General features: G+C 40.5%; 13 non-coding genes and 3 pseudogenes across 13 annotated transcripts; 6 read left to right on the top strand and 10 right to left on the bottom strand.

Annotated features, from left to right (window-relative positions):
• Positions 1-860: 860 nt before the first annotated feature.
• On the bottom strand, positions 861-1,048 carry LOC149938584 (U2 spliceosomal RNA). Its single transcript, XR_016481618.1, has one exon. It is a non-coding gene; the product is annotated as a U2 spliceosomal RNA (small nuclear RNA).
• Positions 1,049-2,530: 1,482 nt separating this feature from the next.
• LOC149938585 (U2 spliceosomal RNA) lies at positions 2,531-2,612 on the bottom strand (annotated as a pseudogene).
• Positions 2,613-3,764: 1,152 nt separating this feature from the next.
• LOC149938586 (5S ribosomal RNA) lies at positions 3,765-3,883 on the top strand. Its single transcript, XR_016482079.1, has one exon. It is a non-coding gene; the product is annotated as a 5S ribosomal RNA (ribosomal RNA).
• A 1,971-nt stretch (positions 3,884-5,854) lies between these two features.
• Positions 5,855-6,046, bottom strand: LOC149938587 (U2 spliceosomal RNA). The gene has a single exon (XR_016481506.1). It is a non-coding gene; the product is annotated as a U2 spliceosomal RNA (small nuclear RNA).
• Positions 6,047-7,197: 1,151 nt separating this feature from the next.
• On the top strand, positions 7,198-7,316 carry LOC149938588 (5S ribosomal RNA). Its single transcript, XR_016482080.1, has one exon. It is a non-coding gene; the product is annotated as a 5S ribosomal RNA (ribosomal RNA).
• Positions 7,317-9,288: 1,972 nt separating this feature from the next.
• Positions 9,289-9,480, bottom strand: LOC149938589 (U2 spliceosomal RNA). Its single transcript, XR_016481664.1, has one exon. It is a non-coding gene; the product is annotated as a U2 spliceosomal RNA (small nuclear RNA).
• Positions 9,481-11,186: 1,706 nt separating this feature from the next.
• Positions 11,187-11,335, bottom strand: LOC149938590 (U2 spliceosomal RNA; annotated as a pseudogene).
• Positions 11,336-12,487: 1,152 nt separating this feature from the next.
• Positions 12,488-12,606, top strand: LOC149938591 (5S ribosomal RNA). The gene has a single exon (XR_016482081.1). It is a non-coding gene; the product is annotated as a 5S ribosomal RNA (ribosomal RNA).
• A 1,971-nt stretch (positions 12,607-14,577) lies between these two features.
• Positions 14,578-14,769, bottom strand: LOC149938592 (U2 spliceosomal RNA). Its single transcript, XR_016481507.1, has one exon. It is a non-coding gene; the product is annotated as a U2 spliceosomal RNA (small nuclear RNA).
• Positions 14,770-15,920: 1,151 nt separating this feature from the next.
• Positions 15,921-16,039, top strand: LOC149938593 (5S ribosomal RNA). The gene has a single exon (XR_016482082.1). It is a non-coding gene; the product is annotated as a 5S ribosomal RNA (ribosomal RNA).
• A 1,971-nt stretch (positions 16,040-18,010) lies between these two features.
• LOC149938594 (U2 spliceosomal RNA) lies at positions 18,011-18,197 on the bottom strand. Its single transcript, XR_016481623.1, has one exon. It is a non-coding gene; the product is annotated as a U2 spliceosomal RNA (small nuclear RNA).
• A 141-nt stretch (positions 18,198-18,338) lies between these two features.
• On the bottom strand, positions 18,339-18,584 carry LOC149938595 (U2 spliceosomal RNA; annotated as a pseudogene).
• Positions 18,585-19,735: 1,151 nt separating this feature from the next.
• LOC149938596 (5S ribosomal RNA) lies at positions 19,736-19,854 on the top strand. The gene has a single exon (XR_016482083.1). It is a non-coding gene; the product is annotated as a 5S ribosomal RNA (ribosomal RNA).
• A 1,974-nt stretch (positions 19,855-21,828) lies between these two features.
• Positions 21,829-22,020, bottom strand: LOC149938597 (U2 spliceosomal RNA). The gene has a single exon (XR_016481508.1). It is a non-coding gene; the product is annotated as a U2 spliceosomal RNA (small nuclear RNA).
• Positions 22,021-23,171: 1,151 nt separating this feature from the next.
• Positions 23,172-23,290, top strand: LOC149938598 (5S ribosomal RNA). Its single transcript, XR_016482084.1, has one exon. It is a non-coding gene; the product is annotated as a 5S ribosomal RNA (ribosomal RNA).
• Positions 23,291-25,261: 1,971 nt separating this feature from the next.
• Positions 25,262-25,453, bottom strand: LOC149938599 (U2 spliceosomal RNA). The gene has a single exon (XR_016481509.1). It is a non-coding gene; the product is annotated as a U2 spliceosomal RNA (small nuclear RNA).
• Positions 25,454-25,751: the final 298 nt, after the last annotated feature.

Consider the following 25,751-nt stretch of genomic DNA (forward strand, 5'->3'; position numbering starts at 1 on the left):
ACTTTATATCTTGGTAATGTAGCTGCCGCGGGCGGCGGGCCCCCGGCGGCGACTCACTGTCCACGGAAGACGGGAAGAGAGAAAAAATGGAGAGGGGCTTATTTCGTGTTTTCTCTTTACGCGGAACATCTTGGCTGGAACCCAATGACCTAAAAATGAGGGGCGCGCTGTCTCTACCCACCATACCGAAACCCGCGAATTTACGTTATGAAAACCGGTTCCTTCAGCCAACCACTTAGAACATGCACGATTTACGAACCTTGGGTTACGAATAAAACCACAGGAATAACACAGAACAACCTCTTTTCGCGCCTTTATTTTACCCCTCTTACTTGCCTCCCGCTCGTCGGCCATTGCCTCTGCCCTAAACGGGGAGTCTAGCATCCACTCCTTGGGTATCCATAATGGAGGAGAGGACTGAAAGGGGGAAAACCAAGCATGGACGCGCCCAGGAAAATACCAAGGAGGATAGGAAGGGAGGCGAAGTAGGAGGGATGAACGCGGCAGCATCCTTGTAAGAAGCTTAGCGGCGGGAAAATTTCGGAAAAATGGCGGCTAGACGTAGCGTAGCTGCCGCAATCTTGCCGCCATTCATCCCTCCTACTTCGCCTCCCTTCCTATCCTCCGTGAAAATACCGCGAAAAAGAGTGTATAACTAGGTAAAAGAAAATTCAAAAACTGGAATCTTTCCGATTCTTCATTATTAACTATTCGACAATAAGGATTTTACCACTTATGACGTCAGAGGGGCAATATATTATAATAAAGAAATATATATAAAGACAGCCAAATAACATTTCCCGGAAATACTGTGTTGCGCAGTGCGCCATTATAAGAGCGTTTGATTTTTGATTTCAAGAGAGAAGTGGGCCGATCCCGGATTTACTGCAATACCAGGCCGACCCGTGGCGGAGGTGGAGCAAGCTCCGACCACTCCGCCGCCGTCCAAAAATAAGTTTAATATCTTGGGCCCCGATGGGACCCGTATCAGATATTAAGCTGATAAGAACAGATACTGAATTTGTTTATTAATTTTCAGTAAAGGTTACATATTTACAGGTTTTGTCGTTTGCTTTGTTCGCGTGTTAAAATTAATTAAATTAACGCGAAGTCGTTATTAAAGAGAACAAGTATTATAGTGCATATTAAAATCGTGTATAAAACTAAAAAAATTAAAATTAAATTTAATACATATTTTTGCCTTTTTTGAGTTCTTTTTCAGGAGTTAAACTTCGTCGTCTTTTTGGGTAATTTTTCAAGATTTCGCTGATTCTGTCTTGTAGTTCGTCTGCTTGTCGGTTTAAATGGCTGGCACGTGTGAGAGGTCTGGAGTTAATTTTTTCGGATAGAGTCTGGAGTTCGGATTTTGTTAGCAGTTTTAGGTCTGGCATTTCACCATACTTCCAGGTTGTCGGATTGTATCTAGGACCGGAGTTGTTTTCAGGATCATCGGATTCAGGTTCGCTTTCAGCTGCTGGTGCAGGTTCATGATGTGGTGGCGCTTTCAGAGCATCAGCGTAACAGATGGTTTGAGCGGGAGGTTCAACGATCTTTCGGGACGGCACTGGTGAGGTCAAAGTCCAGCTTTCTTCGGAACTTTTGGAGTCATCTGATAAGGTAAGTTTTAATTCTGGTGTTGGTTTTTCTTTTAGGTTTTCTTCAAGGATGGTGGCGTTGGTGATACTCCCCCCGGATGGAGTAGGAGTCGAATTTCTTACTGTTGTAGCGTCTTTTGGTAGCGGGTTCTGATCTCCAGTGGATTCTTGAGACTTTCGAGCCTTATTCTTTTTTTTCGGGCAATCCCGAACCTGATGAGTGTCTTTGTGGCAGTAGAAACACATTCTTTGGACTCCCCTATAGGTGATTTGGATTTGATGTCCATTGATGGTCATCAGGTTCGGGATTGGTCCCTTGACTTTTACTTGCAGGCGTCTAGTTCCCGTGTAGAGGTCTTTCAGAGCCCCTGTCTGGTAGGTCTCCCAGACTTCCGAGATGACGTCACAGCAGGACCTCAGCGCATTCTTGAAAGTCGTCAACTCCCACCAGCTAGGAGCGTCTTTCACCGTTATGTAGGTGACAGGATCAGCAACCCCTATAACATCTAGCGCCCTCTCGCCGACGATTATTCCACTGTCTATGGCTTTCTGGTAGCTCGCTGCATTCCGGAAGGTGACCTGAACTTCATATTGTGCAATCATTTGGAACACGGTAACGTTCTTCGGGCCCACGTGGTTGAGAAGAGCTTGCGCTAGATCCTCCACTCCCACACCGTTGAATTTAATTCGGGCTGTGGTGGCTTTGAGAGCTGGAGCTGATGCCAAGGATGTAGCAGGAGCTGGCTGGTTATCGGCTTTCGACGATGCAGGTGGCATGATGTCTGGCTTCGACATCTGACTGGATGGGTGGCAACTGGAACCGCCGGATGGCGATCCCTCGAGTAGTGGATCCAAGATGGCGGTAAACTGGAACGGCTGGATCAGCGACGGACTGGAGCGGCAATACAGGTAAGTATTCTTCCCTTTACAGGTGCGTACGGTTCCCGGCCTTTGGCTTCGAAAAAAGGAGCAAACAGATACTACACTTTGATCTTAGCCAAAAGGCCGAGAAGCGATAACCCGCTAGGAGCCGTCACTGTTTAACAAAGTAAAAAGAGAGAATTCGAGCATTTCAAATATTTCATAATTACGTCACCGAATGTTGGTCCTGGTGGGAGATGACAACGTTTGTAGCCATCGCGCGAACAAAGGAGAAGACGATATCTTGAATCCGTGAAATAGAGGTACACCGCCAGGCCCGGACTGGCACTTTTGGGGTCATCGGCTAGAGACAGTAGAGTGGGCCACTTTACCGGGCCGTATGGAAAAAAAATCTAAATGGTGGTTTATAGGACCATAAATAACGTATTAAGTGTACTAGATTCTACGTGAAACGTCAAACGCGTTTAAATGACCATTTAGGAAAAATTTATTATAAGCGAATAGAGCGTTCTATAAAAGTGGACCATAACCGGTCACTTTTCATACAGACTATAGAGCTGGTTCAGCAGGACTAACAACTTTTGTTATTCTTTGGTTTAAGAGAATTCGGCTTATGTCCTGTCTTTATATGAATATTTTAGAGACGTACCTTTTAGGAGTTGTAGGAGGCACCCTAGGTGTTGAAGTATGTTTGGGGTTAAGGATATTTTCATGATCTAAGTTTCATCTTAAACACGTGGATTTGGGACTAGTATTTTCTAGAATTTTGCTTATTTGCCATCATACATTTATAACAAAAATCATTTAAAATAAGAAAAAAGGCGCGGAAAGCAAAGCCGGAAATATGTGAAGCCTAGGCTAGCAACTACGCTACTAATAAAAATTGACTGCTCTCAATTTCTTACGGGTTTGCCAGATAAATATATTTCTCTAAGACGAAAAACCGGCCAAACCTTCACCTCCTCCGAACTCCAAAGGGGGAAAGCACACCACACCAATTTTATAGATTCGTAAACGCGCCTTCCCAATCGACCGCCATCACCTTACAGTCTACGGGGAGGGTGATGAAAAAACTGGTTTGGGGGGGGGGGGGGGATGAAATTTCTGCGGTAAAGGGCTTGCTCGTTGGTTGTCTGTACGATAATATCGGCGCCCAGTAAACGTTTCTAAAAAGAGTGTATAGAACGTTCTATTGGAGCCGCATGCAGCCGGTGGCCCTCGGCGATCACCAACCTACCAGGACCTGGCTAGTCGCGGCTTGTCCACCGCTATCAATTACACTCTAGCGGCAACGGCCATATCACGCTGAATACACCGGTTCTCGTCTGATCACCGAAGTTAAGCAGCGTCGAGCGCGGTCAGTACTTGGGAGGGAGACCACCTGGGAACACCGCGTGCCGTTGGCTACTCATTTATTTTCGCGGGATGGGATTTGCGTCTTTTAACAGGAAAATACCTTCATCCTATCATTTTGACGCTGCTTTTTTATGCAATTAAAAGTTCGCCCAGACGATAATATTATTTCGGTCAACTCTTGGCCTTTTTTTAACAACTGGCAGCATCTTTCCGTGAATAAAATACATGTTAGTATCAAAATTGAACAAAATAAAATGGCGAGAAAATTGGTTTTCATTTTATTCTACTTAAGGCTTGTACTTAAAATAGTACTAACTTACTTACTTACTTACTTACTTACTTACTTACTTACTAACTAACTAACTAACTAACTAACTAACTAACTAACTAACTAACTAATTAACTAACTAACTAACTAACTAACTAATTAACTAACTAACTAACTAACTAACTAACTAACTAACGTTTATCTCTAAACAAAAACATTTCCGCGGTAAAATCCACTCTGAAATGGCCTTTTCTGGTTTTGGAATGAAGTCCAAAGTTAAAATTTTATTAACAAATTCTAATTGTGAAATATATTTTTTGTTCTAAATTTTAATCTTAAATGTAATTTAAATAGTTGAATCTAAAAAAGGACTTTTGGAAAATGTTTTATAGAAGGTTTTATCATGGGACAGCCGCATGGATTAGGGGAGTAACCCAAAAATACAAAATATCAAAACAAACCACGAAATTAAATAATAAAACGGAGACAGAGATATATTTTTTAAACAAAATAATATAGCTAACTTTTATCTATTAATTGTTTTAGGTGATGTAGTTTATGTAAAATATAAAAATGAACCTTGGCACAATATAAATTTAATGTCATGTTTTATTGATACTTAGAAAAAGTAACAAACATTTCAAAAGTCAGATCTTTGAGATCATTATTAAAAAAATATAACATTTTAAATCCGAACTCCTCTATAAATATTAAAATTATAAATTCCTAATCTACTTTAACAAAAGATATATCATATTAAGTTTAATACTATTAATGTTAGGAATAATCATGACTTTGAGATAAATAGAACAAAAATGTTTAATTCCAAATATAGTTAATTATAGAGCAATATATAATAAATGATTTTGTACTTACCAAAAATAAGCCTTGCCACTTTATATCTTGGTAATGTAGCTGCCGCGGGCGGCGGGCCCCCGGCGGCGACTCACTGTCCACGGAAGACGGGAAGAGAGAAAAAATGGAGAGGGGCTTATTTCGTGTTTTCTCTTTACGCGGAACATCTTGGCTGGAACCCAATGACCTAAAAATGAGGGGCGCGCTGTCTCTACCCACCATACCGAAACCCGCGAATTTACGTTATGAAAACCGGTTCCTTCAGCCAACCACTTAGAACATGCACGATTTACGAACCTTGGGTTACGAATAAAACCACAGGAATAACACAGAACAACCTCTTTTCGCGCCTTTATTTTACCCCTCTTACTTGCCTCCCGCTCGTCGGCCATTGCCTCTGCCCTAAACGGGGAGTCTAGCATCCACTCCTTGGGTATCCATAATGGAGGAGAGGACTGAAAGGGGGAAAACCAAGCATGGACGCGCCCAGGAAAATACCAAGGAGGATAGGAAGGGAGGCGAAGTAGGAGGGATGAACGCGGCAGCATCCTTGTAAGAAGCTTAGCGGCGGGAAAATTTCGGAAAAATGGCGGCTAGACGTAGCGTAGCTGCCGCAATCTTGCCGCCATTCATCCCTCCTACTTCGCCTCCCTTCCTATCCTCCGTGAAAATACCGCGAAAAAGAGTGTATAACTAGGTAAAAGAAAATTCAAAAACTGGAATCTTTCCGATTCTTCATTATTAACTATTCGACAATAAGGATTTTACCACTTATGACGTCAGAGGGGCAATATATTATAATAAAGAAATATATATAAAGACAGCCAAATAACATTTCCCGGAAATACTGTGTTGCGCAGTGCGCCATTATAAGAGCGTTTGATTTTTGATTTCAAGAGAGAAGTGGGCCGATCCCGGATTTACTGCAATACCAGGCCGACCCGTGGCGGAGGTGGAGCAAGCTCCGACCACTCCGCCGCCGTCCAAAAATAAGTTTAATATCTTGGGCCCCGATGGGACCCGTATCAGATATTAAGCTGATAAGAACAGATACTACACTTTGATCTTAGCCAAAAGGCCGAGAAGCGATAACCCGCTAGGAGCCGTCACTGTTTAACAAAGTAAAAAGAGAGAATTCGAGCATTTCAAATATTTCATAATTACGTCACCGAATGTTGGTCCTGGTGGGAGATGACAACGTTTGTAGCCATCGCGCGAACAAAGGAGAAGACGATATCTTGAATCCGTGAAATAGAGGTACACCGCCAGGCCCGGACTGGCACTTTTGGGGTCATCGGCTAGAGACAGTAGAGTGGGCCACTTTACCGGGCCGTATGGAAAAAAAATCTAAATGGTGGTTTATAGGACCATAAATAACGTATTAAGTGTACTAGATTCTACGTGAAACGTCAAACGCGTTTAAATGACCATTTAGGAAAAATTTATTATAAGCGAATAGAGCGTTCTATAAAAGTGGACCATAACCGGTCACTTTTCATACAGACTATAGAGCTGGTTCAGCAGGACTAACAACTTTTGTTATTCTTTGGTTTAAGAGAATTCGGCTTATGTCCTGTCTTTATATGAATATTTTAGAGACGTACCTTTTAGGAGTTGTAGGAGGCACCCTAGGTGTTGAAGTATGTTTGGGGTTAAGGATATTTTCATGATCTAAGTTTCATCTTAAACACGTGGATTTGGGACTAGTATTTTCTAGAATTTTGCTTATTTGCCATCATACATTTATTACAAAAATCATTTAAAATAAGAAAAAAGGCGCGGAAAGCAAAGCCGGAAATATGTGAAGCCTAGGCTAGCAACTACGCTACTAATAAAAATTGACTGCTCTCAATTTCTTACGGGTTTGCCAGATAAATATATTTCTCTAAGACGAAAAACCGGCCAAACCTTCACCTCCTCCGAACTCCAAAGGGGGAAAGCACACCACACCAATTTTATAGATTCGTAAACGCGCCTTCCCAATCGACCGCCATCACCTTACAGTCTACGGGGAGGGTGATGAAAAAACTGGTTTGGGGGGGGGGGGGGATGAAATTTCTGCGGTAAAGGGCTTGCTCGTTGGTTGTCTGTACGATAATATCGGCGCCCAGTAAACGTTTCTAAAAAGAGTGTATAGAACGTTCTATTGGAGCCGCATGCAGCCGGTGGCCCTCGGCGATCACCAACCTACCAGGACCTGGCTAGTCGCGGCTTGTCCACCGCTATCAATTACACTCTAGCGGCAACGGCCATATCACGCTGAATACACCGGTTCTCGTCTGATCACCGAAGTTAAGCAGCGTCGAGCGCGGTCAGTACTTGGGAGGGAGACCACCTGGGAACACCGCGTGCCGTTGGCTACTCATTTATTTTCGCGGGATGGGATTTGCGTCTTTTAACAGGAAAATACCTTCATCCTATCATTTTGACGCTGCTTTTTTATGCAATTAAAAGTTCGCCCAGACGATAATATTATTTCGGTCAACTCTTGGCCTTTTTTTAACAACTGGCAGCATCTTTCCGTGAATAAAATACATGTTAGTATCAAAATTGAACAAAATAAAATGGCGAGAAAATTGGTTTTCATTTTATTCTACTTAAGGCTTGTACTTAAAATAGTACTAACTTACTTACTTACTTACTTACTTACTTACTTACTTACTAACTAACTAACTAACTAACTAACTAACTAACTAACTAACTAACTAATTAACTAACTAACTAACTAACTAACTAATTAACTAACTAACTAACTAACTAACTAACTAACTAACGTTTATCTCTAAACAAAAACATTTCCGCGGTAAAATCCACTCTGAAATGGCCTTTTCTGGTTTTGGAATGAAGTCCAAAGTTAAAATTTTATTAACAAATTCTAATTGTGAAATATATTTTTTGTTCTAAATTTTAATCTTAAATGTAATTTAAATAGTTGAATCTAAAAAAGGACTTTTGGAAAATGTTTTATAGAAGGTTTTATCATGGGACAGCCGCATGGATTAGGGGAGTAACCCAAAAATACAAAATATCAAAACAAACCACGAAATTAAATAATAAAACGGAGACAGAGATATATTTTTTAAACAAAATAATATAGCTAACTTTTATCTATTAATTGTTTTAGGTGATGTAGTTTATGTAAAATATAAAAATGAACCTTGGCACAATATAAATTTAATGTCATGTTTTATTGATACTTAGAAAAAGTAACAAACATTTCAAAAGTCAGATCTTTGAGATCATTATTAAAAAAATATAACATTTTAAATCCGAACTCCTCTATAAATATTAAAATTATAAATTCCTAATCTACTTTAACAAAAGATATATCATATTAAGTTTAATACTATTAATGTTAGGAATAATCATGACTTTGAGATAAATAGAACAAAAATGTTTAATTCCAAATATAGTTAATTATAGAGCAATATATAATAAATGATTTTGTACTTACCAAAAATAAGCCTTGCCACTTTATATCTTGGTAATGTAGCTGCCGCGGGCGGCGGGCCCCCGGCGGCGACTCACTGTCCACGGAAGACGGGAAGAGAGAAAAAATGGAGAGGGGCTTATTTCGTGTTTTCTCTTTACGCGGAACATCTTGGCTGGAACCCAATGACCTAAAAATGAGGGGCGCGCTGTCTCTACCCACCATACCGAAACCCGCGAATTTACGTTATGAAAACCGGTTCCTTCAGCCAACCACTTAGAACATGCACGATTTACGAACCTTGGGTTACGAATAAAACCACAGGAATAACACAGAACAACCTCTTTTCGCGCCTTTATTTTACCCCTCTTACTTGCCTCCCGCTCGTCGGCCATTGCCTCTGCCCTAAACGGGGAGTCTAGCATCCACTCCTTGGGTATCCATAATGGAGGAGAGGACTGAAAGGGTCGAAAACCAAGCATGGACGCGCCCAGGAAAATACCAAGGAGGATAGGAAGGGAGGCGAAGTAGGAGGGATGAACGCGGCAGCATCCTTGTAAGAAGCTTAGCGGCGGGAAAATTTCGGAAAAATGGCGGCTAGACGTAGCGTAGCTGCCGCAATCTTGCCGCCATTCATCCCTCCTACTTCGCCTCCCTTCCTATCCTCCGTGAAAATACCGCGAAAAAGAGTGTATAACTAGGTAAAAGAAAATTCAAAAACTGGAATCTTTCCGATTCTTCATTATTAACTATTCGACAATAAGGATTTTACCACTTATGACGTCAGAGGGGCAATATATTATAATAAAGAAATATATATAAAGACAGCCAAATAACATTTCCCGGAAATACTGTGTTGCGCAGTGCGCCATTATAAGAGCGTTTGATTTTTGATTTCAAGAGAGAAGTGGGCCGATCCCGGATTTACTGCAATACCAGGCCGACCCGTGGCGGAGGTGGAGCAAGCTCCGACCACTCCGCCGCCGTCCAAAAATAAGTTTAATATCTTGGGCCCCGATGGGACCCGTATCAGATATTAAGCTGATAAGAACAGATACTGAATTTGTTTATTTGAAATTCTGGTCAAAAGTTACAAATGTTCGCGGTTATTATTATAATTTAAATTATCGCGAACACTGTATTAGCATAGTACACTTTCGTAAATATTAACGAGGGTTAAAAGACTGGCGTTCAGATTGTTAACATTTTTCTAGGTACAAACGTTTGAAAGTATTAAAATCTTTGTTATATTTACAGGTTCGAATTTTGGCAATACTTGGGCGAGGTAAGTATCATTTACTTTTGGTTGTAAATTTGAGCTTATTAATTTTCTAATATTATTTTTGTCCCCCCTTTTTTTCAGGTTTTATCTATATCGAGGTGAGTATAGCAGGTAAGTATTTAAAATAACAGAACTATTAGATCTTTTTTCTACAAAATTTTAAAATTAAAAAATTAAAAAAATTTAAGATGTTAGAGAAACCTTAAAATTAAATCACAAAAGGTGATTCCAGAGAAAACGAATTCAAATTTAAAAGTGTCAATTAAAATATACCAAGAATATATTTACAACACACACCATTGTCCTATTTTTTCCCTTTCTTAGGATCTCTTGCATCTAAGGGACTTTGACTCCGTTTGAAACGTTTATGGAGTGCACCCTCAGCACACTTAAGACAGTTATCCCGCCATTCCGTGATACGCTTATCCGTGGATTTTAGTGCCTTGGCACGCCGACAGAAATCTTCAATTTCGGGCCTCGACAATTTAGCCCAATTCCAATCGCGTTCATAAATCTCGGGTTCCTTGGTTAATTCTGGCACAGATGGAGCTTGGTGACCTGGTGATTTCAGGGCGTCGGCGTAACCCTTGGGGTTTTTTCCGGATGTTCCAGGAGACGCTTCTGGTGACGACAAGTACCAGCCGTCGTCTCCCTCTTTGAGTTGGTTGGCTTCTACTACCGTATCTTCCATCTCGGCAAGATTTTCCCCAACGCTACCCTCAGCGCCTGCTAATGGTGGTGGAGGGGTCGAGCTCCCGGAGCTCTCGGGTTCCTTGTTTGCCGGAATCTGGTCTTGAGTGTCGCTTCTCTGTGGAGTCTTCAGCGCCTTGTTTTTCTTCTTAGGGCAATCCCGAACCTGATGACTGTCTTTACGGCAGTAAAAGCACATTCGCTGGATGCCACGGTAAGTAATCTGCACATGATGGCCACTAATGGTCATCAGGTTCGGGATTGTTGTCTTCATACGGACCTCAAGGCGGCGGGTACCATTTTTGAGGTCTTTCAGAGGGCCTTCCTGATAGGTCTCCCAGGACTCGGAGAGGACATCGCAATAGGAACGTAGAGCAGTCTTGATGAAGCATAGCTCCCACCAAACCGGGGCATCTTTAAGCGTGATGTATGACACCGGATCAGCAACACCCTGAATGTCAACTTGTTTATCCCCGACCATAAGGCCGGCTTCTATGGCCTTCTGATAGCAGGAGGTATCTTTAAACGTCACCTGTGCTATTTCTTTCCCCACAGGCTGAAACACAGTGATTCCATTCGCACCAACAAGCTCGAAGAGAACTGGAACAAGGTCATCAATGGCAACGCCTTCGTACTTGATCCGAGCTGTTACTTTTTTCATAGGTAATGCTGGAGGTGATGACAATGTCGACTGGGCAGGAGCCATGTCGACGTTACTGGCGACCGCCGAAGCGGAGACCGAAACTCAGGAACCGCTGGATGGAGGCAAACGGCAACTGGAACACAGGAAAAGCAGCAGGATCTGGAACTGGGCTGAAGACAGGAACGGCAGTGTCTGGCGATTCAGCGTAGGAGAGCAGGCAAACTCGCCTAAAAGGCGTAAAACACTTCTCGCCCCCCGACTAAGATCTCGGTATAGAACTGATATTGGAAACAGATACTACACTTTGATCTTAGCCAAAAGGCCGAGAAGCGATAACCCGCTAGGAGCCGTCACTGTTTAACAAAGTAAAAAGAGAGAATTCGAGCATTTCAAATATTTCATAATTACGTCACCGAATGTTGGTCCTGGTGGGAGATGACAACGTTTGTAGCCATCGCGCGAACAAAGGAGAAGACGATATCTTGAATCCGTGAAATAGAGGTACACCGCCAGGCCCGGACTGGCACTTTTGGGGTCATCGGCTAGAGACAGTAGAGTGGGCCACTTTACCGGGCCGTATGGAAAAAAAATCTAAATGGTGGTTTATAGGACCATAAATAACGTATTAAGTGTACTAGATTCTACGTGAAACGTCAAACGCGTTTAAATGACCATTTAGGAAAAATTTATTATAAGCGAATAGAGCGTTCTATAAAAGTGGACCATAACCGGTCACTTTTCATACAGACTATAGAGCTGGTTCAGCAGGACTAACAACTTTTGTTATTCTTTGGTTTAAGAGAATTCGGCTTATGTCCTGTCTTTATATGAATATTTTAGAGACGTACCTTTTAGGAGTTGTAGGAGGCACCCTAGGTGTTGAAGTATGTTTGGGGTTAAGGATATTTTCATGATCTAAGTTTCATCTTAAACACGTGGATTTGGGACTAGTATTTTCTAGAATTTTGCTTATTTGCCATCATACATTTATTACAAAAATCATTTAAAATAAGAAAAAAGGCGCGGAAAGCAAAGCCGGAAATATGTGAAGCCTAGGCTAGCAACTACGCTACTAATAAAAATTGACTGCTCTCAATTTCTTACGGGTTTGCCAGATAAATATATTTCTCTAAGACGAAAAACCGGCCAAACCTTCACCTCCTCCGAACTCCAAAGGGGGAAAGCACACCACACCAATTTTATAGATTCGTAAACGCGCCTTCCCAATCGACCGCCATCACCTTACAGTCTACGGGGAGGGTGATGAAAAAACTGGTTGGGGGGGGGGGGGGGGATGAAATTTCTGCGGTAAAGGGCTTGCTCGTTGGTTGTCTGTACGATAATATCGGCGCCCAGTAAACGTTTCTAAAAAGAGTGTATAGAACGTTCTATTGGAGCCGCATGCAGCCGGTGGCCCTCGGCGATCACCAACCTACCAGGACCTGGCTAGTCGCGGCTTGTCCACCGCTATCAATTACACTCTAGCGGCAACGGCCATATCACGCTGAATACACCGGTTCTCGTCTGATCACCGAAGTTAAGCAGCGTCGAGCGCGGTCAGTACTTGGGAGGGAGACCACCTGGGAACACCGCGTGCCGTTGGCTACTCATTTATTTTCGCGGGATGGGATTTGCGTCTTTTAACAGGAAAATACCTTCATCCTATCATTTTGACGCTGCTTTTTTATGCAATTAAAAGTTCGCCCAGACGATAATATTATTTCGGTCAACTCTTGGCCTTTTTTTAACAACTGGCAGCATCTTTCCGTGAATAAAATACATGTTAGTATCAAAATTGAACAAAATAAAATGGCGAGAAAATTGGTTTTCATTTTATTCTACTTAAGGCTTGTACTTAAAATAGTACTAACTTACTTACTTACTTACTTACTTACTTACTTACTTACTAACTAACTAACTAACTAACTAACTAACTAACTAACTAACTAACTAATTAACTAACTAACTAACTAACTAACTAATTAACTAACTAACTAACTAACTAACTAACTAACTAACGTTTATCTCTAAACAAAAACATTTCCGCGGTAAAATCCACTCTGAAATGGCCTTTTCTGGTTTTGGAATGAAGTCCAAAGTTAAAATTTTATTAACAAATTCTAATTGTGAAATATATTTTTTGTTCTAAATTTTAATCTTAAATGTAATTTAAATAGTTGAATCTAAAAAAGGACTTTTGGAAAATGTTTTATAGAAGGTTTTATCATGGGACAGCCGCATGGATTAGGGGAGTAACCCAAAAATACAAAATATCAAAACAAACCACGAAATTAAATAATAAAACGGAGACAGAGATATATTTTTTAAACAAAATAATATAGCTAACTTTTATCTATTAATTGTTTTAGGTGATGTAGTTTATGTAAAATATAAAAATGAACCTTGGCACAATATAAATTTAATGTCATGTTTTATTGATACTTAGAAAAAGTAACAAACATTTCAAAAGTCAGATCTTTGAGATCATTATTAAAAAAATATAACATTTTAAATCCGAACTCCTCTATAAATATTAAAATTATAAATTCCTAATCTACTTTAACAAAAGATATATCATATTAAGTTTAATACTATTAATGTTAGGAATAATCATGACTTTGAGATAAATAGAACAAAAATGTTTAATTCCAAATATAGTTAATTATAGAGCAATATATAATAAATGATTTTGTACTTACCAAAAATAAGCCTTGCCACTTTATATCTTGGTAATGTAGCTGCCGCGGGCGGCGGGCCCCCGGCGGCGACTCACTGTCCACGGAAGACGGGAAGAGAGAAAAAATGGAGAGGGGCTTATTTCGTGTTTTCTCTTTACGCGGAACATCTTGGCTGGAACCCAATGACCTAAAAATGAGGGGCGCGCTGTCTCTACCCACCATACCGAAACCCGCGAATTTACGTTATGAAAACCGGTTCCTTCAGCCAACCACTTAGAACATGCACGATTTACGAACCTTGGGTTACGAATAAAACCACAGGAATAACACAGAACAACCTCTTTTCGCGCCTTTATTTTACCCCTCTTACTTGCCTCCCGCTCGTCGGCCATTGCCTCTGCCCTAAACGGGGAGTCTAGCATCCACTCCTTGGGTATCCATAATGGAGGAGAGGACTGAAAGGGGAAAAACCAAGCATGGACGCGCCCAGGAAAATACCAAGGAGGATAGGAAGGGAGGCGAAGTAGGAGGGATGAACGCGGCAGCATCCTTGTAAGAAGCTTAGCGGCGGGAAAATTTCGGAAAAATGGCGGCTAGACGTAGCGTAGCTGCCGCAATCTTGCCGCCATTCATCCCTCCTACTTCGCCTCCCTTCCTATCCTCCGTGAAAATACCGCGAAAAAGAGTGTATAACTAGGTAAAAGAAAATTCAAAAACTGGAATCTTTCCGATTCTTCATTATTAACTATTCGACAATAAGGATTTTACCACTTATGACGTCAGAGGGGCAATATATTATAATAAAGAAATATATATAAAGACAGCCAAATAACATTTCCCGGAAATACTGTGTTGCGCAGTGCGCCATTATAAGAGCGTTTGATTTTTGATTTCAAGAGAGAAGTGGGCCGATCCCGGATTTACTGCAATACCAGGCCGACCCGTGGCGGAGGTGGAGCAAGCTCCGACCACTCCGCCGCCGTCCAAAAATAAGTTTAATATCTTGGGCCCCGATGGGACCCGTATCAGATATTAAGCTGATAAGAACAGATACTACACTTTGATCTTAGCCAAAAGGCCGAGAAGCGATAACCCGCTAGGAGCCGTCACTGTTTAACAAAGTAAAAAGAGAGAATTCGAGCATTTCAAATATTTCATAATTACGTCACCGAATGTTGGTCCTGGTGGGAGATGACAACGTTTGTAGCCATCGCGCGAACAAAGGAGAAGACGATATCTTGAATCCGTGAAATAGAGGTACACCGCCAGGCCCGGACTGGCACTTTTGGGGTCATCGGCTAGAGACAGTAGAGTGGGCCACTTTACCGGGCCGTATGGAAAAAAAATCTAAATGGTGGTTTATAGGACCATAAATAACGTATTAAGTGTACTAGATTCTACGTGAAACGTCAAACGCGTTTAAATGACCATTTAGGAAAAATTTATTATAAGCGAATAGAGCGTTCTATAAAAGTGGACCATAACCGGTCACTTTTCATACAGACTATAGAGCTGGTTCAGCAGGACTAACAACTTTTGTTATTCTTTGGTTTAAGAGAATTCGGCTTATGTCCTGTCTTTATATGAATATTTTAGAGACGTACCTTTTAGGAGTTGTAGGAGGCACCCTAGGTGTTGAAGTATGTTTGGGGTTAAGGATATTTTCATGATCTAAGTTTCATCTTAAACACGTGGATTTGGGACTAGTATTTTCTAGAATTTTGCTTATTTGCCATCATACATTTATTACAAAAATCATTTAAAATAAGAAAAAAGGCGCGGAAAGCAAAGCCGGAAATATGTGAAGCCTAGGCTAGCAACTACGCTACTAATAAAAATTGACTGCTCTCAATTTCTTACGGGTTTGCCAGATAAATATATTTCTCTAAGACGAAAAACCGGCCAAACCTTCACCTCCTCCGAACTCCAAAGGGGGAAAGCACACCACACCAATTTTATAGATTCGTAAACGCGCCTTCCCAATCGACCGCCATCACCTTACAGTCTACGGGGAGGGTGATGAAAAAACTGGTTTGGGGGGGGGGGGGGATGAAATTTCTGCGGTAAAGGGCTTGCTCGTTGGTTGTCTGTACGATAATATCGGCGCCCAGTAAACGTTTCTAAAAAGAGTGTATAGAACGTTCTATTGGAGCCGCATGCAGCCGGTGGCCCTCGGCGATCACCAACCTACCAGGACCTGGCTAGTCGCGGCTTGTCCACCGCTATCAATTACACTCTAGCGGCAACGGCCATATCACGCTGAATACACCGGTTCTCGTCTGATCACCGAAGTTAAGCAGCGTCGAGCGCGGTCAGTACTTGGGAGGGAGACCACCTGGGAACACCGCGTGCCGTTGGCTACTCATTTATTTTCGCGGGATGGGATTTGCGTCTTTTAACAGGAAAATACCTTCATCCTATCATTTTGACGCTGCTTTTTTATGCAATTAAAAGTTCGCCCAGACGATAATATTATTTCGGTCAACTCTTGGCCTTTTTTTAACAACTGGCAGCATCTTTCCGTGAATAAAATACATGTTAGTATCAAAATTGAACAAAATAAAATGGCGAGAAAATTGGTTTTCATTTTATTCTACTTAAGGCTTGTACTTAAAATAGTACTAACTTACTTACTTACTTACTTACTTACTTACTTACTTACTAACTAACTAACTAACTAACTAACTAACTAACTAACTAACTAACTAATTAACTAACTAACTAACTAACTAACTAATTAACTAACTAACTAACTAACTAACTAACTAACTAACGTTTATCTCTAAACAAAAACATTTCCGCGGTAAAATCCACTCTGAAATGGCCTTTTCTGGTTTTGGAATGAAGTCCAAAGTTAAAATTTTATTAACAAATTCTAATTGTGAAATATATTTTTTGTTCTAAATTTTAATCTTAAATGTAATTTAAATAGTTGAATCTAAAAAAGGACTTTTGGAAAATGTTTTATAGAAGGTTTTATCATGGGACAGCCGCATGGATTAGGGGAGTAACCCAAAAATACAAAATATCAAAACAAACCACGAAATTAAATAATAAAACGGAGACAGAGATATATTTTTTAAACAAAATAATATAGCTAACTTTTATCTATTAATTGTTTTAGGTGATGTAGTTTATGTAAAATATAAAAATGAACCTTGGCACAATATAAATTTAATGTCATGTTTTATTGATACTTAGAAAAAGTAACAAACATTTCAAAAGTCAGATCTTTGAGATCATTATTAAAAAAATATAACATTTTAAATCCGAACTCCTCTATAAATATTAAAATTATAAATTCCTAATCTACTTTAACAAAAGATATATCATATTAAGTTTAATACTATTAATGTTAGGAATAATCATGACTTTGAGATAAATAGAACAAAAATGTTTAATTCCAAATATAGTTAATTATAGAGCAATATATAATAAATGATTTTGTACTTACCAAAAATAAGCCTTGCCACTTTATATCTTGGTAATGTAGCTGCCGCGGGCGGCGGGCCCCCGGCGGCGACTCACTGTCCACGGAAGACGGGAAGAGAGAAAAAATGGAGAGGGGCTTATTTCGTGTTTTCTCTTTACGCGGAACATCTTGGCTGGAACCCAATGACCTAAAAATGAGGGGCGCGCTGTCTCTACCCACCATACCGAAACCCGCGAATTTACGTTATGAAAACCGGTTCCTTCAGCCAACCACTTAGAACATGCACGATTTACGAACCTTGGGTTACGAATAAAACCACAGGAATAACACAGAACAACCTCTTTTCGCGCCTTTATTTTACCCCTCTTACTTGCCTCCCGCTCGTCGGCCATTGCCTCTGCCCTAAACGGGGAGTCTAGCATCCACTCCTTGGGTATCCATAATGGAGGAGAGGACTGAAAGGGGGAAAACCAAGCATGGACGCGCCCAGGAAAATACCAAGGAGGATAGGAAGGGAGGCGAAGTAGGAGGGATGAACGCGGCAGCATCCTTGTAAGAAGCTTAGCGGCGGGAAAATTTCGGAAAAATGGCGGCTAGACGTAGCGTAGCTGCCGCAATCTTGCCGCCATTCATCCCTCCTACTTCGCCTCCCTTCCTATCCTCCGTGAAAATACCGCGAAAAAGAGTGTATAACTAGGTAAAAGAAAATTCAAAAACTGGAATCTTTCCGATTCTTCATTATTAACTATTCGACAATAAGGATTTTACCACTTATGACGTCAGAGGGGCAATATATTATAATAAAGAAATATATATAAAGACAGCCAAATAACATTTCCCGGAAATACTGTGTTGCGCAGTGCGCCATTATAAGAGCGTTTGATTTTTGATTTCAAGAGAGAAGTGGGCCGATCCCGGATTTACTGCAATACCAGGCCGACCCGTGGCGGAGGTGGAGCAAGCTCCGACCACTCCGCCGCCGTCCAAAAATAAGTTTAATATCTTGGGCCCCGATGGGACCCGTATCAGATATTAAGCTGATAAGAACAGATACTGAATTTGTTTATTATTTTTCATAATGAAATACAGTACCCTTGTCAATGTTTTTTAACTGCCTTTTAAATTATTTTAAGTTACGGCAGATCATTATAGCAAAAAAAACTATTAGTGCATAGAGTTAAAAACAGGGGTTAAGTCTTTTAACGGTTAAGTCGCGTTAACACATTGATCGACCTACAAGGTCTTTAAAAAATGAAAACTAAAATCATAAATCTAGTGAGTTCAAAAAAATATAACAGCGCTAAAATTTAAATTTTAAAACCCTGTTTTTCCTTTCTTGGATTTCTTTTTTTTCGGAGTGGTACTTCGGCGTCTTTTGGGGAAGCTGTTTAGGATTTTGTTGATTCTGTCAATGAGGTCTTCTGTGGCCCAGATACTACACTTTGATCTTAGCCAAAAGGCCGAGAAGCGATAACCCGCTAGGAGCCGTCACTGTTTAACAAAGTAAAAAGAGAGAATTCGAGCATTTCAAATATTTCATAATTACGTCACCGAATGTTGGTCCTGGTGGGAGATGACAACGTTTGTAGCCATCGCGCGAACAAAGGAGAAGACGATATCTTGAATCCGTGAAATAGAGGTACACCGCCAGGCCCGGACTGGCACTTTTGGGGTCATCGGCTAGAGACAGTAGAGTGGGCCACTTTACCGGGCCGTATGGAAAAAAAATCTAAATGGTGGTTTATAGGACCATAAATAACGTATTAAGTGTACTAGATTCTACGTGAAACGTCAAACGCGTTTAAATGACCATTTAGGAAAAATTTATTATAAGCGAATAGAGCGTTCTATAAAAGTGGACCATAACCGGTCACTTTTCATACAGACTATAGAGCTGGTTCAGCAGGACTAACAACTTTTGTTATTCTTTGGTTTAAGAGAATTCGGCTTATGTCCTGTCTTTATATGAATATTTTAGAGACGTACCTTTTAGGAGTTGTAGGAGGCACCCTAGGTGTTGAAGTATGTTTGGGGTTAAGGATATTTTCATGATCTAAGTTTCATCTTAAACACGTGGATTTGGGACTAGTATTTTCTAGAATTTTGCTTATTTGCCATCATACATTTATTACAAAAATCATTTAAAATAAGAAAAAAGGCGCGGAAAGCAAAGCCGGAAATATGTGAAGCCTAGGCTAGCAACTACGCTACTAATAAAAATTGACTGCTCTCAATTTCTTACGGGTTTGCCAGATAAATATATTTCTCTAAGACGAAAAACCGGCCAAACCTTCACCTCCTCCGAACTCCAAAGGGGGAAAGCACACCACACCAATTTTATAGATTCGTAAACGCGCCTTCCCAATCGACCGCCATCACCTTACAGTCTACGGGGAGGGTGATGAAAAAACTGGTTTGGGGGGGGGGGGGGATGAAATTTCTGCGGTAAAGGGCTTGCTCGTTGGTTGTCTGTACGATAATATCGGCGCCCAGTAAACGTTTCTAAAAAGAGTGTATAGAACGTTCTATTGGAGCCGCATGCAGCCGGTGGCCCTCGGCGATCACCAACCTACCAGGACCTGGCTAGTCGCGGCTTGTCCACCGCTATCAATTACACTCTAGCGGCAACGGCCATATCACGCTGAATACACCGGTTCTCGTCTGATCACCGAAGTTAAGCAGCGTCGAGCGCGGTCAGTACTTGGGAGGGAGACCACCTGGGAACACCGCGTGCCGTTGGCTACTCATTTATTTTCGCGGGATGGGATTTGCGTCTTTTAACAGGAAAATACCTTCATCCTATCATTTTGACGCTGCTTTTTTATGCAATTAAAAGTTCGCCCAGACGATAATATTATTTCGGTCAACTCTTGGCCTTTTTTTAACAACTGGCAGCATCTTTCCGTGAATAAAATACATGTTAGTATCAAAATTGAACAAAATAAAATGGCGAGAAAATTGGTTTTCATTTTATTCTACTTAAGGCTTGTACTTAAAATAGTACTAACTTACTTACTTACTTACTTACTTACTTACTTACTTACTAACTAACTAACTAACTAACTAACTAACTAACTAACTAACTAACTAATTAACTAACTACTAACTAACTAACTAACTAATTAACTAACTAACTAACTAACTAACTAACTAACTAACGTTTATCTCTAAACAAAAACATTTCCGCGGTAAAATCCACTCTGAAATGGCCTTTTCTGGTTTTGGAATGAAGTCCAAAGTTAAAATTTTATTAACAAATTCTAATTGTGAAATATATTTTTTGTTCTAAATTTTAATCTTAAATGTAATTTAAATAGTTGAATCTAAAAAAGGACTTTTGGAAAATGTTTTATAGAAGGTTTTATCATGGGACAGCCGCATGGATTAGGGGAGTAACCCAAAAATACAAAATATCAAAACAAACCACGAAATTAAATAATAAAACGGAGACAGAGATATATTTTTTAAACAAAATAATATAGCTAACTTTTATCTATTAATTGTTTTAGGTGATGTAGTTTATGTAAAATATAAAAATGAACCTTGGCACAATATAAATTTAATGTCATGTTTTATTGATACTTAGAAAAAGTAACAAACATTTCAAAAGTCAGATCTTTGAGATCATTATTAAAAAAATATAACATTTTAAATCCGAACTCCTCTATAAATATTAAAATTATAAATTCCTAATCTACTTTAACAAAAGATATATCATATTAAGTTTAATACTATTAATGTTAGGAATAATCATGACTTTGAGATAAATAGAACAAAAATGTTTAATTCCAAATATAGTTAATTATAGAGCAATATATAATAAATGATTTTGTACTTACCAAAAATAAGCCTTGCCACTTTATATCTTGGTAATGTAGCTGCCGCGGGCGGCGGGCCCCCGGCGGCGACTCACTGTCCACGGAAGACGGGAAGAGAGAAAAAATGGAGAGGGGCTTATTTCGTGTTTTCTCTTTACGCGGAACATCTTGGCTGGAACCCAATGACCTAAAAATGAGGGGCGCGCTGTCTCTACCCACCATACCGAAACCCGCGAATTTACGTTATGAAAACCGGTTCCTTCAGCCAACCACTTAGAACATGCACGATTTACGAACCTTGGGTTACGAATAAAACCACAGGAATAACACAGAACAACCTCTTTTCGCGCCTTTATTTTACCCCTCTTACTTGCCTCCCGCTCGTCGGCCATTGCCTCTGCCCTAAACGGGGAGTCTAGCATCCACTCCTTGGGTATCCATAATGGAGGAGAGGACTGAAAGGGGGAAAACCAAGCATGGACGCGCCCAGGAAAATACCAAGGAGGATAGGAAGGGAGGCGAAGTAGGAGGGATGAACGCGGCAGCATCCTTGTAAGAAGCTTAGCGGCGGGAAAATTTCGGAAAAATGGCGGCTAGACGTAGCGTAGCTGCCGCAATCTTGCCGCCATTCATCCCTCCTACTTCGCCTCCCTTCCTATCCTCCGTGAAAATACCGCGAAAAAGAGTGTATAACTAGGTAAAAGAAAATTCAAAAACTGGAATCTTTCCGATTCTTCATTATTAACTATTCGACAATAAGGATTTTACCACTTATGACGTCAGAGGGGCAATATATTATAATAAAGAAATATATATAAAGACAGCCAAATAACATTTCCCGGAAATACTGTGTTGCGCAGTGCGCCATTATAAGAGCGTTTGATTTTTGATTTCAAGAGAGAAGTGGGCCGATCCCGGATTTACTGCAATACCAGGCCGACCCGTGGCGGAGGTGGAGCAAGCTCCGACCACTCCGCCGCCGTCCAAAAATAAGTTTAATATCTTGGGCCCCGATGGGACCCGTATCAGATATTAAGCTGATAAGAACAGATACTACACTTTGATCTTAGCCAAAAGGCCGAGAAGCGATAACCCGCTAGGAGCCGTCACTGTTTAACAAAGTAAAAAGAGAGAATTCGAGCATTTCAAATATTTCATAATTACGTCACCGAATGTTGGTCCTGGTGGGAGATGACAACGTTTGTAGCCATCGCGCGAACAAAGGAGAAGACGATATCTTGAATCCGTGAAATAGAGGTACACCGCCAGGCCCGGACTGGCACTTTTGGGGTCATCGGCTAGAGACAGTAGAGTGGGCCACTTTACCGGGCCGTATGGAAAAAAAATCTAAATGGTGGTTTATAGGACCATAAATAACGTATTAAGTGTACTAGATTCTACGTGAAACGTCAAACGCGTTTAAATGACCATTTAGGAAAAATTTATTATAAGCGAATAGAGCGTTCTATAAAAGTGGACCATAACCGGTCACTTTTCATACAGACTATAGAGCTGGTTCAGCAGGACTAACAACTTTTGTTATTCTTTGGTTTAAGAGAATTCGGCTTATGTCCTGTCTTTATATGAATATTTTAGAGACGTACCTTTTAGGAGTTGTAGGAGGCACCCTAGGTGTTGAAGTATGTTTGGGGTTAAGGATATTTTCATGATCTAAGTTTCATCTTAAACACGTGGATTTGGGACTAGTATTTTCTAGAATTTTGCTTATTTGCCATCATACATTTATTACAAAAATCATTTAAAATAAGAAAAAAGGCGCGGAAAGCAAAGCCGGAAATATGTGAAGCCTAGGCTAGCAACTACGCTACTAATAAAAATTGACTGCTCTCAATTTCTTACGGGTTTGCCAGATAAATATATTTCTCTAAGACGAAAAACCGGCCAAACCTTCACCTCCTCCGAACTCCAAAGGGGGAAAGCACACCACACCAATTTTATAGATTCGTAAACGCGCCTTCCCAATCGACCGCCATCACCTTACAGTCTACGGGGAGGGTGATGAAAAAACTGGTTTGGGGGGGGGGGGGGATGAAATTTCTGCGGTAAAGGGCTTGCTCGTTGGTTGTCTGTACGATAATATCGGCGCCCAGTAAACGTTTCTAAAAAGAGTGTATAGAACGTTCTATTGGAGCCGCATGCAGCCGGTGGCCCTCGGCGATCACCAACCTACCAGGACCTGGCTAGTCGCGGCTTGTCCACCGCTATCAATTACACTCTAGCGGCAACGGCCATATCACGCTGAATACACCGGTTCTCGTCTGATCACCGAAGTTAAGCAGCGTCGAGCGCGGTCAGTACTTGGGAGGGAGACCACCTGGGAACACCGCGTGCCGTTGGCTACTCATTTATTTTCGCGGGATGGGATTTGCGTCTTTTAACAGGAAAATACCTTCATCCTATCATTTTGACGCTGCTTTTTTATGCAATTAAAAGTTCGCCCAGACGATAATATTATTTCGGTCAACTCTTGGCCTTTTTTTAACAACTGGCAGCATCTTTCCGTGAATAAAATACATGTTAGTATCAAAATTGAACAAAATAAAATGGCGAGAAAATTGGTTTTCATTTTATTCTACTTAAGGCTTGTACTTAAAATAGTACTAACTTACTTACTTACTTACTTACTTACTTACTTACTTACTAACTAACTAACTAACTAACTAACTAACTAACTAACTAACTAACTAATTAACTAACTAACTAACTAACTAACTAATTAACTAACTAACTAACTAACTAACTAACTAACTAACGTTTATCTCTAAACAAAAACATTTCCGCGGTAAAATCCACTCTGAAATGGCCTTTTCTGGTTTTGGAATGAAGTCCAAAGTTAAAATTTTATTAACAAATTCTAATTGTGAAATATATTTTTTGTTCTAAATTTTAATCTTAAATGTAATTTAAATAGTTGAATCTAAAAAAGGACTTTTGGAAAATGTTTTATAGAAGGTTTTATCATGGGACAGCCGCATGGATTAGGGGAGTAACCCAAAAATACAAAATATCAAAACAAACCACGAAATTAAATAATAAAACGGAGACAGAGATATATTTTTTAAACAAAATAATATAGCTAACTTTTATCTATTAATTGTTTTAGGTGATGTAGTTTATGTAAAATATAAAAATGAACCTTGGCACAATATAAATTTAATGTCATGTTTTATTGATACTTAGAAAAAGTAACAAACATTTCAAAAGTCAGATCTTTGAGATCATTATTAAAAAAATATAACATTTTAAATCCGAACTCCTCTATAAATATTAAAATTATAAATTCCTAATCTACTTTAACAAAAGATATATCATATTAAGTTTAATACTATTAATGTTAGGAATAATCATGACTTTGAGATAAATAGAACAAAAATGTTTAATTCCAAATATAGTTAATTATAGAGCAATATATAATAAATGATTTTGTACTTACCAAAAATAAGCCTTGCCACTTTATATCTTGGTAATGTAGCTGCCGCGGGCGGCGGGCCCCCGGCGGCGACTCACTGTCCACGGAAGACGGGAAGAGAGAAAAAATGGAGAGGGGCTTATTTCGTGTTTTCTCTTTACGCGGAACATCTTGGCTGGAACCCAATGACCTAAAAATGAGGGGCGCGCTGTCTCTACCCACCATACCGAAACCCGCGAATTTACGTTATGAAAACCGGTTCCTTCAGCCAACCACTTAGAACATGCACGATTTACGAACCTTGGGTTACGAATAAAACCACAGGAATAACACAGAACAACCTCTTTTCGCGCCTTTATTTTACCCCTCTTACTTGCCTCCCGCTCGTCGGCCATTGCCTCTGCCCTAAACGGGGAGTCTAGCATCCACTCCTTGGGTATCCATAATGGAGGAGAGGACTGAAAGGGGGAAAACCAAGCATGGACGCGCCCAGGAAAATACCAAGGAGGATAGGAAGGGAGGCGAAGTAGGAGGGATGAACGCGGCAGCATCCTTGTAAGAAGCTTAGCGGCGGGAAAATTTCGGAAAAATGGCGGCTAGACGTAGCGTAGCTGCCGCAATCTTGCCGCCATTCATCCCTCCTACTTCGCCTCCCTTCCTATCCTCCGTGAAAATACCGCGAAAAAGAGTGTATAACTAGGTAAAAGAAAATTCAAAAACTGGAATCTTTCCGATTCTTCATTATTAACTATTCGACAATAAGGATTTTACCACTTATGACGTCAGAGGGGCAATATATTATAATAAAGAAATATATATAAAGACAGCCAAATAACATTTCCCGGAAATACTGTGTTGCGCAGTGCGCCATTATAAGAGCGTTTGATTTTTGATTTCAAGAGAGAAGTGGGCCGATCCCGGATTTACTGCAATACCAGGCCGACCCGTGGCGGAGGTGGAGCAAGCTCCGACCACTCCGCCGCCGTCCAAAAATAAGTTTAATATCTTGGGCCCCGATGGGACCCGTATCAGATATTAAGCTGATAAGAACAGATACTACACTTTGATCTTAGCCAAAAGGCCGAGAAGCGATAACCCGCTAGGAGCCGTCACTGTTTAACAAAGTAAAAAGAGAGAATTCGAGCATTTCAAATATTTCATAATTACGTCACCGAATGTTGGTCCTGGTGGGAGATGACAACGTTTGTAGCCATCGCGCGAACAAAGGAGAAGACGATATCTTGAATCCGTGAAATAGAGGTACACCGCCAGGCCCGGACTGGCACTTTTGGGGTCATCGGCTAGAGACAGTAGAGTGGGCCACTTTACCGGGCCGTATGGAAAAAAAATCTAAATGGTGGTTTATAGGACCATAAATAACGTATTAAGTG

The sequence above is a fragment of the Leiobunum rupestre genome, chromosome 6 (genome assembly GCF_980474605.1).
Source record: "Leiobunum rupestre chromosome 6, qqLeiRupe1.1.hap1, whole genome shotgun sequence".
Taxonomy (NCBI): Eukaryota; Metazoa; Arthropoda; class Arachnida; order Opiliones; family Sclerosomatidae; genus Leiobunum; species Leiobunum rupestre.